Below are 18897 nucleotides of genomic sequence, written 5' to 3' on the forward strand. Positions count from 1 at the left end.
TTTCACCCCAGCTGATTCCTTCTAAGGACCACTGGCAAAGTAGCACTGACAAAATGTTGGTGTGAGGTGTACCATGGATCTGTAGATACAAAAAGCCTAACCAACCACTCTTCCAAATTGAGAGTGTTCCATTCTGCTCAGCAGACATCAGCATTTAGCAGAAGAGTGCACAGAGACCCTAGTCACTACCTGACTAACAGTAATTCACAGGCCGATAAATGCAATGACTAATAGCCCTCCAAGATTCACGTCTTAAAAAGCACTACTCATCCTTGGATAGACGACTGGAAGGAAACAGATGGTAAAGATAATACTTGAGCCAGGAGAAATTCTAAGATAACTCTGATAGGCACACATGCATAGATTTATTGGGCAAACCCATAAGAAAGAAGAGCACCAAATTTAGACACCACTAGAAATGCTGAAAGGGACTGATGGGTATTTGTTTTGCAGACCCTTTAAGAATTTGAAAAAAATGGCAACCTGAAAAATGAACCTTGTTCAGGTAAGTAGCTAAAACTCTTCTGATTCTGATGTAGAAACCTCTCTCTGCTAGAGACACAATCTCGGAAACATGCAGAACTTCTACCTCTAGATGATCACCCAAAAGTAAAAGAAAAGCCAACCCTGGCCTCTTTTAGCACCCTGTACTTTCTCAATGGCACCATTGGAGAGCAACAGGCACAAGATTTTAACAGGACAGACAGGCGTGCCTCTGAAATGCTTTCTGGTGTAGGATGAATAGTGAGTGGGGATGAGAGAAAAAGTAGGGCATACATATTCTGAACAATTTAGCAGACTCATCTGCTGAATGGGAAGGATTGCTAATCTGGGAAAGAACGAGGAGGAAAATGGATTTGGCTGGTAGTTAAGACATAACGTAACAGAAAACAATGGTCCCACCAGGGGAAGTGTACTTCTAAACTTCTATGATAGTGGCTGTAACACTAAACCCCTTTGACTCGTTGAGGTTTATTCAGTATTCTCTCCAATTTATTAGGAAAAATTATACACAAATTGAACAACTAAAGCAGGATAATCTATTAGATGCTCTTATATGGTAATGACTCAGTGCACGTGAATAATGTGTTAGTAAAGTGCATCTGTGCTATATACAAGAAAATAAAAAGAAATGTGGCTAAAAATCTTGTAGACTCCTTTGAACACCCCTGGTGTAGATGTCTCGAATCTACTGGCACTTTTTAAAGTTCAATCCACATTCAGATTCTATGTTGACATTTCAACCCCCCCAAAAAAGCTAAATTCATTCAAGAGAGTCATCATCAGGACAAAGTATTACCGTAGGAAGCACCTAGAATGGAAAAATCATGCATCAATTCCCCAAAGTCGTCACTAAGTTAACACATAATTGTTCAGCAATGCACAATATCACATTACATATTTAATACATATGTACAGTGTTTGGCATGGGAATCCTACCTCCTTGTTTTACAGTAATGTTACTCATATAAATTCCAATTAGGAAACGTCCAAGATCTAGCTAAGCAATTATGAAACATAAACTAAACTGTGTTAGAGAGGTACTCACTCCACGATATCAACAACGTACAGCCTTGTCATGCCAAAATCAATACAGCGCGAATCACCAATATCGTTATAACGTGGCCTTCATGTGCTATCGTTTCACTCTTTGGCCCGAAAATCTAATAGAAAAATGAAAAAATAAAATAACTTTGCAAAGCACATTAATTGCTTTTAGTGTTGAGTTTAAGTGTCAATCTAATAAAGGGGCTGTATTAAGTATCCAAGACAGCCATTGTAAATAAAAGAAACATTATCTAGTTACTTATTAAATTGCAAGAGGCCATCAATGATCTGAGGCGAAAAAAACACTTGGTACAGAATCCTTCTTAGTTGCTAAGGCCAAACCATCTCATCCGGACCGCTCATACATACAGAAGCCCGTAAACTCATGGCCATTCTAAATAGATTCAAACTGAAGGCCAGGTTCTAAAAATGAAAAGGGCCAATTAAAAAAAGAGAAATTAAATAGTGAGGACTGGCAATGTCAGGAAATTATTCTCTGCATCTCTATTTGTTTAAGTTTACTTACTATAGGAGTCCAGGACAGGGCGCTGTATCGATTAGGCACCCGCCGCCAGTTTCACAAACATTTACAGGTAGACGCTGATCCAGCGTTACACGCACACAGGTAGGCTATTGTGCCGTCTAGTGACCAAATAACAGATCACTGTTCTTCCATTAAATACAAAGTAAGCGGTAGTTGTTTCACATCCATCCCTCTGCTCTGTGATTAATGCCCAAAGGAATAGGTCTAAGTGGAGAAATGTATTCCTTCTTCTATTTGAAGGATAGTAAACAATAGTAAATTTGATGATTAATCCTTTAGCTCCATAACTGATGCCCAAAGGAATAGACCTTAGTGAAGAAAAGAATCACAGTGACATCAGTATATTAATGGTGGTGATGCTGAGACGAGGTCACTCATTTACAGCGAGTGTAAATACATTACGGGCCCCTTTCTATCTTTTAACAAATTATCTGATCCGAACCGCTCATACATACAGAAGATCGTAAATTTATGGCTAATCTTAATAGATTAAAATGGACTGACGGGTTCTAAAAATAAACAGGGCGATAAAAAAGTGAAATTAAATGGTGAGGACCAGCGACTTCAGGGTATTAATAATGGCAATATTATTACTCCCAGAATACTGCGACGAGGTCTCTCATTTACAGCAATTGTGAACACACTACAGGACCCCTTTCTATCTTTTAACAAATCTCATCCAAACCACTCATACATACAGAAGCCCGTAAACTCATGGCCAATCTTAATAGATTAAAACTGACTGCCACAACATTTGGAGGCTGTCCACAGGGCAGGAGCCCTTTAACTTGATTTCGCGCTCCCGCTGTCGCGGGAAGCGCATTTGGAGGCGGTCCACAGGGCAGGAGCCCTTTAACTTGATGTCGCGGGACACGGGAGGCGCCCGGGCGAAGCCCAGGCCAAGGGCGGGCCGGTCCTTCGCCCGTCAGCGCCCGGAATTCCTTGGGAATTCAGGATCAGGCTCATTGGACTCCTAAGAGGTACTGCATTTTTCTCTCCTGTGATTGTTCTTCCATAACCCCCCTTTTGGGTTTCACGGCTTAGGAGGTCCCAAGTAACTGGCATCTAAGTAAGATCTGCTAATAGAGCAGTTCCACTTATTTATTTTCTATCTTCACACTGCCATAGCTTCCCTGTATATCACTCATACCGGCTTAGATTGGTGTACTGCCCCACTATCATTTGCAAGACGATGGGTAAAAGAAAGATCACCACACCTGGGGCCGATGGAGCACACGCCGTGCCCGTCCAATCATCAATAACTAGCTACTTATCTTCAGTTATCGGGCCATTGAAACTGAAATTGTCCAAGTAGAAGAAAGAATTGGGGTGGCAAATAGCTTGACTCAAAGAACCTCTTTAGAACCCACGACTTATATACAGTCTGCAGTCTCTTCAATTGCTCCCCGTAAATTCAATTCGCCTCTGCATGAAGATGACGTTAATGCCTTGCATTCTTTACAGCCCTTTAACGCAGCTAACATTGAACATTTAGTTGACACTCCCCCTCCCCCCAAAAAAAGGAAAGCTGGAGGACTCCGTAAGTGTAATAAGTTACTTAAATATCCAACGAAGGCTAAGGAATGTATTTCTACACCATTGGATACCCCGGCCGACCCTTTTCCAAAGAAAACTCCATCATTGGGCGAACTAGGCTCAGACTGCAGGATTCTAAGAGACAATCATTTGACCAACTTAGACTCGATCCTCAAACCTTTTTTTTCGGCTTTAGAGGAGAAGCTACCATTACTTATTGATTCCAAATTTGAGCAGTTACAAGAAACTATTCTTAAATATCTGCCTCAGCAGTCCACTTTAAGAACTAGTACAAATTCCCCTCCCTCTACTCTGAAACTGGTGTCTGATCCCAATGCCTCTCAGCAGGCTAACAGTTTAATGAATTGCAACCAACTCCCGTCCCACCGCATACTTACCCGCGATTCCCATGACGACTCATTAACTGATTCTCTGTCTACTTTGGCTGGTGGTGCGATTGCCTTACTGAAGCCTGAAACTGCTTCTAAACCTAGATCTTCCACTAGTACAAAGGAGGTTCTACAGCTTCCTCCGGATAGCTTGCCATATGTTTTAGTCTTAGCAAACGTTCCTCCTCTTGATTGTACCCAGAAGGAAGATACTCATGCGCTAATAAGGAAATGTGCACATTGGATGAGCCAAAAACTTACGACACCAAGATGATCTAAATAATAGAATAATTATGGCTAGAAGGGTGAAGTGGTTAGGTTTGTCTAAAAAAAGTAGATGAAGGCAACTGTATAGTGATTAATTTTGCAAATTCTTATTGTGTTAATTATTTGTTGGCGTCTCTACCATTGAGTCCAAAAGGGGAAGGTGGGATCAAAGTCTATCCATTAAGCTTTTTCTACAGGCCGCCCACTTCATCACTTCCTCCTATGAGGGCTTCCCATGGTAAAAATATTTTAACAAAGGCACCTTTACAGAACCCCACCCTTGACCCTGGGGGTACCCAAAATCACTCTTCCCTTGATGCAATTGATTGACATTTGGAGGGCTTGGGGCTCCCAAATGATTGTTTACAGGAACTAGAGCTGATGGGAGTGCATACACTTTTGGAATCACCCATAGGGTCTGATGAGCTAGTTAGCTTTCCACATCTTATAACAGACACGGCCATAACTGAGGAGTCTGGGAAAATGCCCCAGCAAAGTAGTGCATTGTTATCTTTAATTAGTTGGAATATTGCAGGGCTTCGTTCTAAAGCTGAAAATTTAGAATGGTTGGAGTTTATATCCACATTTGATTTCATTTGTTTTGAAGAAACTTGGCTTACGGCACCCTTCCATTTAGACGGCTACTACTCCGTGTCTCAGCCAGCTACTCCATCTAGAGCAGGCAGAGAAAGTGGCGGTCTTCTGGTCCTTGTGTCATTACTACTCCCAAAAATTGAGGTTTCATTGATTTGGTCTTCTGCTTTTTTTTTGGTAGTTTTATTATCAATATCTGGACGGAAAGACATTCTACTCTTAAACTTTTACAATAACATTCCAAGTGTTGCCCTGCCAGGAAGTCTCGAAGAGCTTACAGACCAGCTTGACTTAGCCGGGAAACTCCAGGACAGGGAATTTGATACGATCTGGGTTGGAGATTTTAATGTTCAGTTATGCAAGTATGAATTACCCCACTTATGTGGTGCTGCTACAGAAGGCAGAGAGTCACTCACTCATTTCATTCACTCTAATTTAGGAAATGCCTTGAATACCCTCATTTATAAAATTTGATCTTGCTTTTGCAAGGGATATGGCAAACAGTCGGATAAGAGAAATACCCACCTATACAGGGAGTACTAATGGCAGCATTATTGATTTTATTCTTATCAACTCTTCACTTTCACGTTCAATAGTGGATTTTAAAATTAAACCTCACAACCCTTTGAGTATAAAATGATCCTTTAAAACTAGAGTAATCTTACCTAGGACTGTATATAAATGGAAAGAGGTGTTTAAAAGAAATTCTGGCCCTCGCATGAGGTGGGAGAGAGTAAACCCTAACACTTTTCACGCGAACCTTATAACTCAAAATAAGGCTTACATCAACACTTGCTTGTCCCTGCAATCCACTCCATTCCACCTTATAACTGCCTTTGAATCTTTAAGCTGTGCCATTTCTGAGGCACTGACGTGTGCCCAAAATCCCAAAGGTGTAAAACCTCAACGGTGGTTCAATTCTGCCTGTACGGCTGCCCATAGAGATCTAAAGTCAGCGATCAAAACTATTCCATGTAATCGGGATTTAGTTAAACAGGCCAGGGGCCGATACAAATCAGTCCTTGAAGAGAGAAAGAATGAAATACGCACTAGCGCTTGGGAAGACCTTATGGCAGCGACAGAACTACGGGATCCCTCTCAATTTTGGAAGGTGGTTAATCACCCATATTTCTCAGGAAAGGAAAATAGGGACGACGACTGTCTGATACCAGAGGGGGTTTGGGTAGACCATTTTTCATCTGTATTTCAATCTGCAAATAATCCTAATGATGGAGGGGAGGTGTGTGGCCTCCCATGTTCGGCTACTTTAATTCCAGGTTAAGAGCGGCATTTTACTTGAGGCACACAAGATCAGTGCAGCAATAACTAAAATGAAATTAAGGAAAGCTCCTGGCCCCGATGGGATACCGGTGGACCTATTTAAATCTCTACCTGATCTGTGGGTTCCATTAATCACAAATGTTCTGAACAGTGCTATTCAAAGTGCTATCCCCTCCTCATGGTTAATGGCAATAATCGTCCCGATCTTCATAAAGGCTTGACCCTTTCTGCTATAGACCCATCTCTTTAATAGACTCCACGGCAAAGATACTGGGGAGTGTCATTCTGACCCGGCTCGAGGATTGGGTTGTAAGGACAAACATTTTATCGCCAATTCAATATGGGTTTAGGCCTGGATTAGGGACAGTGGATCAGGCCCTAAATTTACATCTTATCCTCAGTAAATATGTTATTGCCAAAAGGGAACCTATCCACTTAGGATTTATAGATCTGTCCAGTGCATTTGATATGGTGAACAGAGCAAAACTGTGGGACATAATGTATACAGAGGGGATTGAGCAAGATTTGCTGGATTTGATCAAACGCTTATACTCTGACCTCTCTATTTTAATTCAGTTTGGACAACACGGTGAAAGGTCTCATCCCCTTGCTTCCAATCGAGGTGTTAGACAGGGCTGCACACTGGCACCTTTTTTGTTTCTACTGTACATAAACGGCTTGTATAATTGTTTGGTCCAAAATGGTAAGGATTTCCCAAGGATGAGTTTTAGACAATTGCCAATTTTATTATATGCCGATGATGCTGTTTTAATTGCCCGCACGGCCAATGGTCTACAGACTCTCCTGGATCTTTTTTTAACACATACACGAGAGCTTGATTTGAAAGTCAATTTTTAAAAAATCACACGTTATGACCTGCGGTCCTAAAAACACTTGTACCAAATGTTTTAGAATGGGGGGGGGGAACACCTTGACAAAGGTAAAAGACTTTTGCTATCTAGGTCTGTATCTAAGTTCCACTCCGTCTTGGAAATTCCATTTGAATTTTAAGTTCCAACAACTGGCAAGAAATGTTGAGGCAATCTTTCGTTTTGCCCGCAGATTAGGGCATAGACCGGTCCACCAGATCATCACGCTCTACAACTCTAAATGTGTTTCGGCAGCGATTTATGGTGGTGGCCTTTGGGGATATACCAGTCCAAGCATTCTACAGCTTGCAGAGAATAAATTCCTTCATCGGTTACTTATGGTACCTAAGAACATAGCGAACATTTTATGCCATGAGGAACTGGGAATCCGCTACATTACAGATTTGATAGATATTGCCCCACTTGTGCTATGGATAAAAGTATGGTCAAACCCGGCGGCTACTTTAACACACGATTGCGTAAAAGACTGTATTTCACTAACAAACTGTAACAAAATTCCATGGCTAAATTTTGTTCACAATGGCTTCCAAAACTTGGACTTGGAGTATATGTATTTTAAACCAGAGCTCCTGCCAGACAATGCGAAAGAAATTGTTAAACTTCGACATAAAGAGCATGTTATGAATCTTAGATACCAAGTGGCAGAGAAATTGAGTTCTTTTAATTCATACATACAAATTCTATCATCAGACTTGCTAGAACCTTATTTTGTTTGGTTCCCGACCCCTTCTTTATACTCTTTACCCGTACTTTTTAGATTTAACATGATCCATTTTAGAGTGGCGTTCCCGATAAAATGCGTGTGGGGAAAAACACTACCGCCATGCCCTTGCGATAACTTTTCGAAACAAAGTACTTGCCCCTTTATTTCATTTTGTAAACTTTAATCAGTTCCCAGGAAATCCTTTCTACTACCCATTTTGCGTAACTTGCACACTTCTTCCTACAAAGAAGGATTGACTGGCATCCAAAGCCTCTCATCCAAACAAATGTGCATTTCTAAATCTGCTATCACCATTAGAAACCGATATGAACTGGTAATGTGACTATTTATTAAGATAAACTAGGCATTGTCTTATTACTATATTGTCTTATCATTATATATGCTTTTATAAGTATTTATTATCTTATACTGTTTTAGTAAGCTTGGGCGGTAAGCTTAGATTTAATAGATTTGCTTTTTATGAATGCTATAAGTACTGTATTTTATGATGACTTTTATGTATGCATGTATACTTTTATGGCAAAACGCTGAATAAAGTTATTTTGACTGACTGCCACAACAGCAAAGCTTCTCACTGAAAACGGGTTTAATGGAGTGTTCCCTTCTCCTTATGTTGTGCAGTATTTCTCACCCGCTCAGATTATGTTAGGACCTGTGGGGTAAAAAGATAAAATTCTTATATGTTGATACCCCAACACGTTAAGCCAAACAGTCACCTGCTATGCTTCTGCTGAAGCCGTACATGAGTAGAGATATTCATATACTCAAATCATAAAATGAAAGGACCTTCACCCCGTGAGTCCATAAACGGTGGCAATAGCACAAATGTCCATATTAGGCAATAAGAACCTTCTTTATGCTTAAATCAAATCATGAACACCAACAAACGTATTGAACAAATAAATGCTTCCTTCATTCTAGGGAGGCAATGTAGTCCATATTATTGTCAAACAGTTACATAATAGAAGCTTGCCTCCACTATTCCAATGTATTCAAGCCTTGTGAGACTGTGTTGCATTTATCCATCCAAAAGATCTCCCTCCTGGATAAGAGAATGTAGTTAAGACATGGCAGAGGCAAGGGGTTAGACTGCATGAAGACTGGTTGCACTTTTATAATTTTATAGCATGACATGGTTAGGATCAGGCCGATGTCAGCTTGGAGTCTGACACAGGTAATGGAATCGGGTCATCCTCTAATGTCATTGGTATTGGGTGGTAGGAACAGGCGTGGTTCTCTGGCCGAAGCAGAAATCTGTAAGGGTGTCAGTAAGTGCCCGGTACTGGGCCTCAAGGTGACAAACAGCACTTGGGAGTACCCAAACTAGAGGCCCCTGCTCTTCCATGAGTCTCCAAAACACAATTTTACCTAATTGGCCCTTCTAACGGCTTCAATTTGCTGCAAGGTTGACAGCCTGCAAAATTATGGATGCGTAGAGACCAACGGAGGAACTGATTCCGTGGCCAGACACCTCAAAGGAATGTGTTAGGGAGCAATGTACCCTTGACAAAGAACCTAGGCCTTGCGTTATTACTGCAATAGGTCTAGTTAGGAGTATTACTAATTGCACATGGTAGTGCCTAAAGGCAAGCGATTCTTTTTAGTAGTACTTTGTAGATTTAAGAAATGACCAGAGCAAGGGGACTTGAACCCTGGTCATCTGACTGGACCAACTATGACTGACTCAAAAGTGCTATGTGACGTGTGCGAGTCTTCACAAGCCAGCCATTCAATTATGAGTAAAGGTGTATAGCCTACTGGCAGGAATGTAGTTTCTGTTTCTCTTGGCGGCAAGCACAGGCACAGGGAGAAAATGAACTATAGTTTGGAAAGCACTAAGGGTGTAAAGAAAATAAATTTGCTATCATTCAGAAGAATTTTACATATGCAAACACATTTGATACTAAGTTTGCCAGGAGTAAGGTTCCCAAGTCAGCTTCTGTAAACTCTTGCAAATTCATGAAAGCCAGAAATCTGCACAAATGCAAGGACATATGAGGGGACACTCCAGTGACTCATTACAAATTGGGCCCATAATTTATTTTATTGTTGCTCATGACAGTTTTCATTGAATTTCAATTTTGAATTGGTTATTTATTTTTTAAATCCTGATATGCAATAACGATTTTACTAAATGAGGCATAAAATAATGCAAGTTGCACAACATTTTCCCCTCTCTCCCTTAAGTTGCTAATTTATTTGTGTACATTTTATTTTGGAGGTGAAATAATTTCAATCTTGCAATCAGCTTGCTGCATGTATTTGTACATTAACATGAAGCATTCCAAGCAGCTTTAAATTGTTGTGTTTGCAGACATGTACACAAGTTTATACTGGAACCACTGTCAGAAATGCAGGCTGAGGTCAAGCACAGCAAATTTCCTCAGAGAGCTCATTCTTATTGTATTAAAACATATATTCAAGTCTTAAGAGCTTACACATAAAAGTCTTTCGTTTGTTACAGACAATCCTCTTTCACATATCTATTGTGTGGTACTGTAAACAGAAAGCAAGGGGTTAAGGCCTACTTGTCCAGTGGACAAATGAACATGACAACTTGTTCTGACAGGAATTCTTCCTGCAGTTTGCTGTGCAGGACTGAGTAATTTGTTTGCTGGCTCAGTGGAGTATTAACTCAGCTCAAGCAACAGCCACGAACCTGTCAGGCTGACCCACAAAAGTCACTAAACTAATCTGTGCATGACCCTCTGGTAGCTTGGCACACAAGCAGTCATATTTAACGTAGAGAAGGTGATATGGGAACCTTTAATACTACCACCAAGGGTCCAGTACTGGAGGGGCAGGCACTACTTGGAGAGTTAAGACTCACCCAGGATGGGTCCAGGTGCAAGTCAAAGATCACTGGAGCCTCCTCTGTCACTGAGACTATGATCAGGAGGTCGACTAACTAGCCCTTAGAGTCACTCCGGTAGTCTTGGGGTGAAGCAGTGGAACAGAGCCCAATCAGAAAGACAGACTTCAAAGGGCTAAATTCAGGCACCAGGCAGCAAAGCAGGCCTTCCATGTGCAGAAAAGGTAGCCTTCTGAAGTACACAGCAGGCAGTCTTCCGAGAGTCGTTACACAGGTCCAGAAAGTGAACTGAAAAGAGATCCAAGGTTTCTATTTTTATATATTGAAATGCTTGATGTTTCCTGCCTCCCCTGCCTTGGCTCCATGAACAATGACAAGCCCTTTGGGTGAATTGAAAGCACAGCCTATTCAGTTGCAAGTTGGGCTGTGTGGTAAAGTGTCCAGTGTAATAGAGCCAACAAAAACAAATTCAGCAAAATAGGAGGGTGAAGGCAAAATGTTTGGGGGAAGACCTCCCTAAAAGGGTGACAGGTTGGTCTAACAAAGAACAACAGTGTGGCACCAGCAGGATACAGTCAGGTAGCCTTTTGGCCTGGTAGCTAAATGCTCTGAATGTCGCGTATTATAGTAAGCCTAGCCCTGTAAGTAGATCTGCTCGCTTTAAAAGTACACAAGACCGGACTCTGTTTTCCAAAGAGATGCTGGCCGTCAAATAGCACGTTCAGAATTTAGGCTTGGCTGCACTGTAGTGTCAACACCAGTCTGAATACACTATTTCGTGAAATCTTGCTGTCTTGACCAAGGGCTGAAAGCACACCGTTCCACTGGCACAATTTTCTCTGATGTGGGAAACTGGCCTCAGGGATGTCTTTAGGCCATTAATGTTTTGCAAGGTAATTGGCCATTGTGGAACCTGACTTAAGAGTTGGTGCAGGAGGCATAAGCTCAAGATTTCCTGAGGACTCCATGGGGGCATTAATTATGGGCAGGCAAAAGTCAGAAACTCTTGCCAACATATGTTATCCCTGTGGCTGGATAAAAGGGAAATACAAATCTCTGCTCACCTGTGTGAGTGAGGGCTCTGGAACTTTTAAGCACAATCTATGTGATCTCCTGAACAGTCACCCAAGAGTAAAGAGTGCTGCCACCAACAGGAATTATATTAACAAAATAAATAAGACTTCTACAATGGTTAGATGTTGTAAACCCAATGTCCAGTTACATTCTGCCATTTTGTTATGATAGACAATCATCATTAAAATTGGTCTACATTTCTCTGCAAGAATATATTTTAAACACAACCTGCTGTAAACATCCATACAGTGTATTGCTTCCTTAGGATAAATTACGTCATTGATACCACACTAAGAAAATCTTTGGCATAGTTAAAGATTTCAACTCTTTGGAACCAAGCTCCACCAGTGTAACTCCCTCATAGGACCTCTGCACCCAGCTGTCCCTATTCATCAATGACCAGATCACCCACTACTAAGACAACTTCGAGCACCAAATGGGCCTTTCCACCCTTGAGCCCTCTTGTCGATATCAACCAGCACCCAAAGGACCATCCTGACCACCTGTCCCACCATAACCACTTAAGAAACTGCACAATCAAGCAGTCCATACATGTCGGAGCACCCTCACTATGTCTTCATACCCCAGCCTCACTATGTCTTCAACTGGACACCTTCGGCACAGCCCTCACCTTGATTCTGAATAACTCAGTCATTACAGCCACTTACCTGGATGCCTAGAAACATGTCACAATACTCCAGCTCCTCAAAAAACCTCAGCAGACCTGAAGACACTAACCAACTACTGGTCTTTCTGATTGGTTCTCTACCTGGCAAAGTCACTGTATAGATAATAAATGCCAAGCTATCCACCTGAAGGCCAACCACCTCCTTCATACCACTCAATTCAGGCACAACCACAGTACAGAGACCATACTCATCACCACCACTTAAGACACCAGGATGATAATGGACAGAGGTGACACCCAGACCCTCATCATAAAGAACCTTTCCGCAGTCTTTGAGATAGCTTCTCACCCCATCTCACGTTGTCAACCTTATCTAAGGAGTTCCACAAGGATCCTCAATTAGCCCCACCCTGTTCAACGCCATTGCATAGCTAAAATCAGCAAATGGATGAATATCAACTGCTTCAAGCTCAACACAGACAAAATGGAAGTAGAAATCTTCACAAAAGAAACCTCTTGCTCTAGGACTCCACTTGATGGCCTGCTGAACTTGGGCCAATGCACCTCCAAGGCAACGCATTCAGAGAATCGCAGAATAGTAATGAACAACCAACTCACCATGACTGGTAAAGTCAATGTACTCTCAATCTTCAGCTTTCACACACTCAAACCTTTCCAACTGGCTCCCCAAAATACTCACCAGTCATTCAAGCCCTTATCACCAGCAATATGGACAGCAACAAACTCCAAGCAGAATCAATGCTCAACTGACCAGAAGACTCCAGACCATACATAACCCAGCAACCAGGCTCACCTTTCTACTCATATCACCCCGCACATGAAAGAGCTCCACTGTCTCCCAGTCCATTAAGGGGCACTGTTCAAACTCCTCACAAGCACGTACAAAGCCTTACACAATATTGGCTCCACATACCTCAACAACTGTGTAAAATTCCACAAACATATTAGACACTCCGCTCAGCAAGACTGCTGCTATACGCGCACTCTGCCCCCCACCATCCCCTCGAAGCACCAGCATATCTAGAACCAGATCCAGCTGTTGTGCCTTCTCCTGCCTCACACCTAAAGCCTAAAACTACCTTCCCCTGCACATTAAAGCTACCTCCTCGGCTCCTGAATCGTGCAGGTTCTTCACCTAGCCCAGCCAATGGCCTGATCCATATAGCTCCTGCTTCAGCATATTCTCCCAGGTGAGGCATGTGCTACACAAATACATGCAACTAAACCTTTAGGTTACCAAAAGCTATCAAGTGAAATGCCTTGTTGTGGTCATCCTTGACCTAGGTGTTTTAAAAAAATAAAAAAAATAAAACAGCCTGACTGCGATGGCAAGATATGTTGAGGAAAGAATGAAAGAACTTTACACCTCAGTACCTCTGACTCTCCATGAACGCCCACCCCTTCACACTGATTATTATTATGCATAAAATCTTGCTCCCTTGAACTTGGCAAAGGGAGCAGTCCAACAACTGGGTGGCAAGTTCCAGACACAAGGCTGAGCTAGTGACCTGTGGGGCCTGTCGGGAGAACATTGTGATGTTGGACATGCATCTTTATGTCCACCTTGGCACCCATAGATCCCCTTCTTTACCTGGTGTATGGAAAAAGCACAGACCCTGTTCCATTCTTTTGAAGGACTATCAACACTATATTTGACATTTGTGTTTGCTTAATGCATAAGGCTTCAGATAAAGTTAAAAAACATTACTCAATAATGACGGCATACAACTGGAAAGAATGCAATTCTCATTAAGTCAGCGATATTTTATGAATATTTACTGTTTGGAATCCTAAGTTGTTTCCATACTGCAATGTGCAGGTTTTAGTCTCATATTAGGTGTGTCCTAAGCACTAAAGAGTATTGTTGGTTTAGTGAGGCAGAAATGGCTTATTATTGCATTACCTCAACACATATGATTTGTGAATTGTATTGTGGGTTGGGTATTATCATGTTGATATCTGCATTGTTTCATCACACAACTCTATGCGGATGCCCGTACATGACTGCAACACTGAGAATTGAGTTGCACTGCATATATTCTACCCATGCACCTTCCTTTACTTAAGCCTTGGCTGCTCATCTGCGTCTACCCAAAGATTCATGGAGGTTACAAGCTAGGCCTATTTTGTTTTAGAGTTTTTATCTTCAACACTTGTTACCAGAGACACCTAGCCTTCTCCCTTCTGGGAAGCTTAGGGGCCCCTACAACTGCATGCATCGCAGAAAATGACAAAGGCACAACAATTGAAAGGGCTCCACATACCTTCCTCACATTCAATGAGATATTTTTGCTATTTTTGTCAGCCAACATCCCTAATCTATTTAAAGTGCGCAAGTCTGGTGTTCAACATGCTAACACATTCCTGTGCGAGAGCAGCAGAAGATAAATATCCTAGTGTGGAAAATAAACACAATTTTGAAAAAACACACACAAAAGTCAATTTTCAGCAAATCTACTAGATCACCACTGAAAACCATGAGGCGGTAAATCAATCATACATTAACAAAATGCTTAGGGTATACAAAATGTGACATTATTTGTTATTACAATGGCTTGATGATTATTTGGTGTTCAGAATAAAAGGGAATTATGTGGCGTGGGATTACATGCTGTGGAATTGTATGGCATGGAGCAGAACAGGAACATGAATTGCATGACGTGCAATTTTGTTATGTGGAGTGAAACTGCACGGAGCAGAGGAGTGGAACTGCGCGGAGCAGAGTAGAGCAAGGTGGAACTGCGCGGAGTAGAGTGGAGTGGAACTGTGTAAAGTGTTTGTTTATAAAGAAAATGTGTTTGTTGAATCTTGCGCAGACTTGCATAATTGACAAAGGACGTCTGAAGTTTGCAACAGTGACTGGCTGAATGATCTGAAATTAATGTGTCTGCGATGGAATGTGGCTTTGACATCTTGGAAACACAGGCCGTGGCATGTGTTGCGAGAAATATGGTTGCCAGTATGAAGTAAATGAAAGAAGGTGTGGGATTAAATAAAGGTATCCTGGTTATTACAAATGACAAGAGAGGCATATAAAAATGTTTAAGCTTTCAAAATATGTGAATTGTAAATAATAGTAAACATACATTGTTTTTAAAATAGGGTAACAATGCATAACAATGCATTTTAAGTCAAAGTCGCTCTGCAAGTACTAGTTTCTTACATTTAGGTAACAGTAGGAGAAATGACTCACACGGCCAGCTGAAAAGTGTGAGTACTAATATTTAAGGTAAAGACAAGGTTGGGGGGGGGGGGGGGGGAGGAACTGGGGTAGCAACACGGAAAAGGGGTGGGTGGAAGAAGGAAGACGAAATAGCATAGAGCAGACTTTTGCAGAAGAGGAGTTCTACCTTGTGGCCCTGTGGATTCAGGGACACCAGAGATGTTGGGACAGCAAATAGCAAAGATTTAGGCAAAGGAGTAAATCTCTGCCTGGCACCAAAGGCTGAGCAGGCAAGTTTCTGGCAGGGCTAACCAGCATAGAAGATGGGACCACTGGGAGAAGTGCAACTGGGGGGGGGGGGGGGGGGGGTCTTCTTCCAATTTTGTCATTTAACTTGCCAGATATATATATATATATATATATAATATATCTTGCAGAACTCCTAGACATTTTTAGCCACCAAAAAAAAGTTGTTATAGTAACACGTCCAACATGGTTTAAAGCTTGCAGTCTTCAGTAGTAACAACTGCTGCACTTCTAAATAAAAAAAAGCTCTTCAAAGCCGAATGAACAGAGCTCTGGATTTGCAACAAAAGGATTAAAAAGAACTTACATCAGCATTCCTGAGTGGCGCCTAGATATAGCACCATGTTGACATGTTAGGGGCAAGATGGAAGTTGGTGTGAAAGCAGACGATTTCACCTCCCAAGTGCAAGAGCAATAGAAGCTTTTCTGCATTTAGTCTGGTGCCTCCACCTCAAAGTTTGAAGACTGCACATACAAGTTATCAATATGGTAGCTGTAACAGTGAAATTCCATGGCAGCAATTAAAACAGGGTTTAGGTACAATATAAGGGAATGGGCGAGCATTCAATAGGATCACTCGTGCCCTGTGGCGGAATCAACTAGTTACGCTAGAATTCCAGCCGGCCTATTAAAACAAGCATTTGCAATGCAATAAATAGGACTCAGATTTGTGAGAGTTAGAGCTATTGGCATTGTAAATGACAATGGCTTTTACCTATGTGTTTTGGTTTGGAGTGCAGTGGATGTATGAACAGAGACGCAGCTGCAACACTGTCTAGAGGATTGAGAATGGGGAACTACCACTGGGACCACAGACACAGCTGCAGCCCTGTCTAGAGGACTTAGAATGAGGAATTACCAACAGGACCAAAGAAGCAGTTTGCAGCATTGTATAGAGGAATTAAAATGTGGAATTACAGACAGGACCAAGGAAGCAGCACTTCCTAGAAGGCTAAGAATGAGGAATTACCACTGGGGCCAGAGAAGCAGCTGCAGCACTGTCTACAGGACAAAGAAGGATGAATTACCACTGTGACTGGCAAAGCAGCTGCAGCACTGTCTAGAGGACTAAAAATCAGGAATGACAACTAGGACCAGAGAAGCAGCTTCAGTTTTGTCTACTGGACTAAGAGTGCTGAATTATCACTGGGACCAGAGAAGCAGCTAGCAGCACTTTCTAGAGGACTAGAAATTAGGAATTGCCACTGGGACCAGAGAGAGATACAGGACAAAGCGTAATTACACAGTAGTTGGATCCGGCTCTCAAAGGGAACAAGCATTTTCAATGCAATAGCTCTCACATTTACTTGAGTTGGAGATATTAGCATTGTAAATACAGAACTGGACTTTGTGCCACATTAATTGGTCAACCCTGCTGTATATTTTGGTCCTTACTGCAGCAGCTGTGTCAACATCGCAGGCGGCATGCAGAGAATTTTGTATGGGTGAGAGCGTGTATGTCCTTAGCACTAAGAAAGGGCAGCAGGCGCACAAGGGATGCAGAAGGCAGGCCAAGTTGTTCTATAATGTTGGCAAAGCAAACAAAGTGAAAAATAAACTGAAAGTGAACAGAAAGGGAATTCCACCCTTCGGGCCAAGGACAGTGCTTGCATGTTAACAGAATAAAAAGTATTTCGAGCATTTTTACTTAGCAGAGAAGCATGAGAAGATTTATGGCCCCAATAAAGGAGATAAGCAATGCCCATGTGCGATGTCGTGAGTGCTGGCAGGGAGATGCCCTTGAGAGAAAGACTCTGCGATGTGAGGGCATATTGGGGCTTTCGTGAGCAATGAACTAGATGACCGGGTGTTTGTTTAGTAAAATAAGCTAATTTTGGGAGCTGGAGGTAAAAGAAGACAGCACTGGAATAAAGCCAAAACAAATGTCAGCGACATGGGAGGAACAAAATGCTGCAATAAAACGCAGGAAGCTACTAGCCTAAAAAACCCACAGTGAAAGGGGAGCACCAAAGAAATGTCAAAAATAGTCAGTCACAGCAACAGATAAAGAAATCAAAGCGGAACAATACAGTAGTTGGTCATTGCTCTGAAACAGAAAAAGGAGGGGGATAAAGACAGAACTGACCACTAGCACGCAAGAATTCTTTGAGGTGTTGTGCATATCTATTTACAGCATCTCTATTCGGTTTTCATGTACGATCCTCCAAGTCACCAGAACTGTACCTCACCAGCACATCCTACTGTATAAAATGGTGTATATGCTGGCGATGCAACAGAGATTGCCAACTCCCACCCTCCTCTCCAGCGTTCCTCACCCCTACCCCCAATACATCTTCATGCCAACCTCTCTATGGCTTGCAGTGTCCAACTGATCAAATAATGACTTGAGGATTAAACAATCAAATCTTTTTTAAAAAACGAAAACAATGATTTTTGAATTTCAGTATCTTTGTTATCAAAAAACAAAGCGATTGAACAGGTTTCTTAATTTTTGTTTATCAACTTACTCCTGCTCTTACACACAGTCTGTTTATTGAAACTTGATTTCTCAGCAACGCAGTAAATTAAGAACTGCATGCTTTCCATTTTCTTCATGGAGGGATTAGAAAGAGTTTATAGTACGAATATTATTGCACGGATCACTTCTGAGTGACATATGGGCCTGTCAAGTGTAACTTACAATGAGCAGCGGGCAATATGTGGTAGAAGGTAATAGTGTCCACTGCGCTCGTAAGTCAAGCTGCCTGAAGAGAACGCTAATTAATATATTACATTTATATCACACTGTTTATACTTAAATCACTTTTTAAGTAAGGCAATGTTTTCAGGACCTTCACTTAAATGAATGGGAGCGAGTTTTCACAAGGAAATAGTACTATAATCCCAGTCAGTCAGACGGGTTCTTTGTTAAAGCATTTTTCAAGATTAAATTAGTTGTTGGTAATTAAACAATACAGGACATCTTGCCTCTGTGCCTTAATGACTAAGGAATGGAAATGTCGTACGATAGGCACCAATATTTAGATACAATACAGTTATGTCAAATATGTATCTGATATATGAAATGATGGATGTAGGAAGGAAATCTATGCTGCCATTCAAAGGAAAAAGAAAATTCAATTGCTTGCTACAAGCACTTGCTACTCAGTCACATTATGC

General features: G+C 41.6%; 1 protein-coding gene across 6 annotated transcripts in view; it reads right to left on the bottom strand.

Annotated features, from left to right (window-relative positions):
* Window positions 1–18897, bottom strand: part of ZWILCH (zwilch kinetochore protein) — a 266547-nt gene that overhangs the window by 189600 nt on the left and 58050 nt on the right. Inside the window, exon 4 of one of the 6 annotated variants that reach the window (XM_069222878.1) lies at window positions 1550–1664. The exons of the other annotated variants lie outside the window; for them this stretch is intronic. The gene's annotated coding sequence lies outside the window, so the exon portion shown is untranslated. The remainder of the gene's footprint in view (window positions 1–1549; window positions 1665–18897) is intronic. 6 annotated transcript variants of the gene reach the window in all.

Source organism: Pleurodeles waltl, chromosome 3_1 (assembly GCF_031143425.1).
Source record: "Pleurodeles waltl isolate 20211129_DDA chromosome 3_1, aPleWal1.hap1.20221129, whole genome shotgun sequence".
Lineage (NCBI taxonomy): Eukaryota > Metazoa > Chordata > Amphibia > Caudata > Salamandridae > Pleurodeles > Pleurodeles waltl.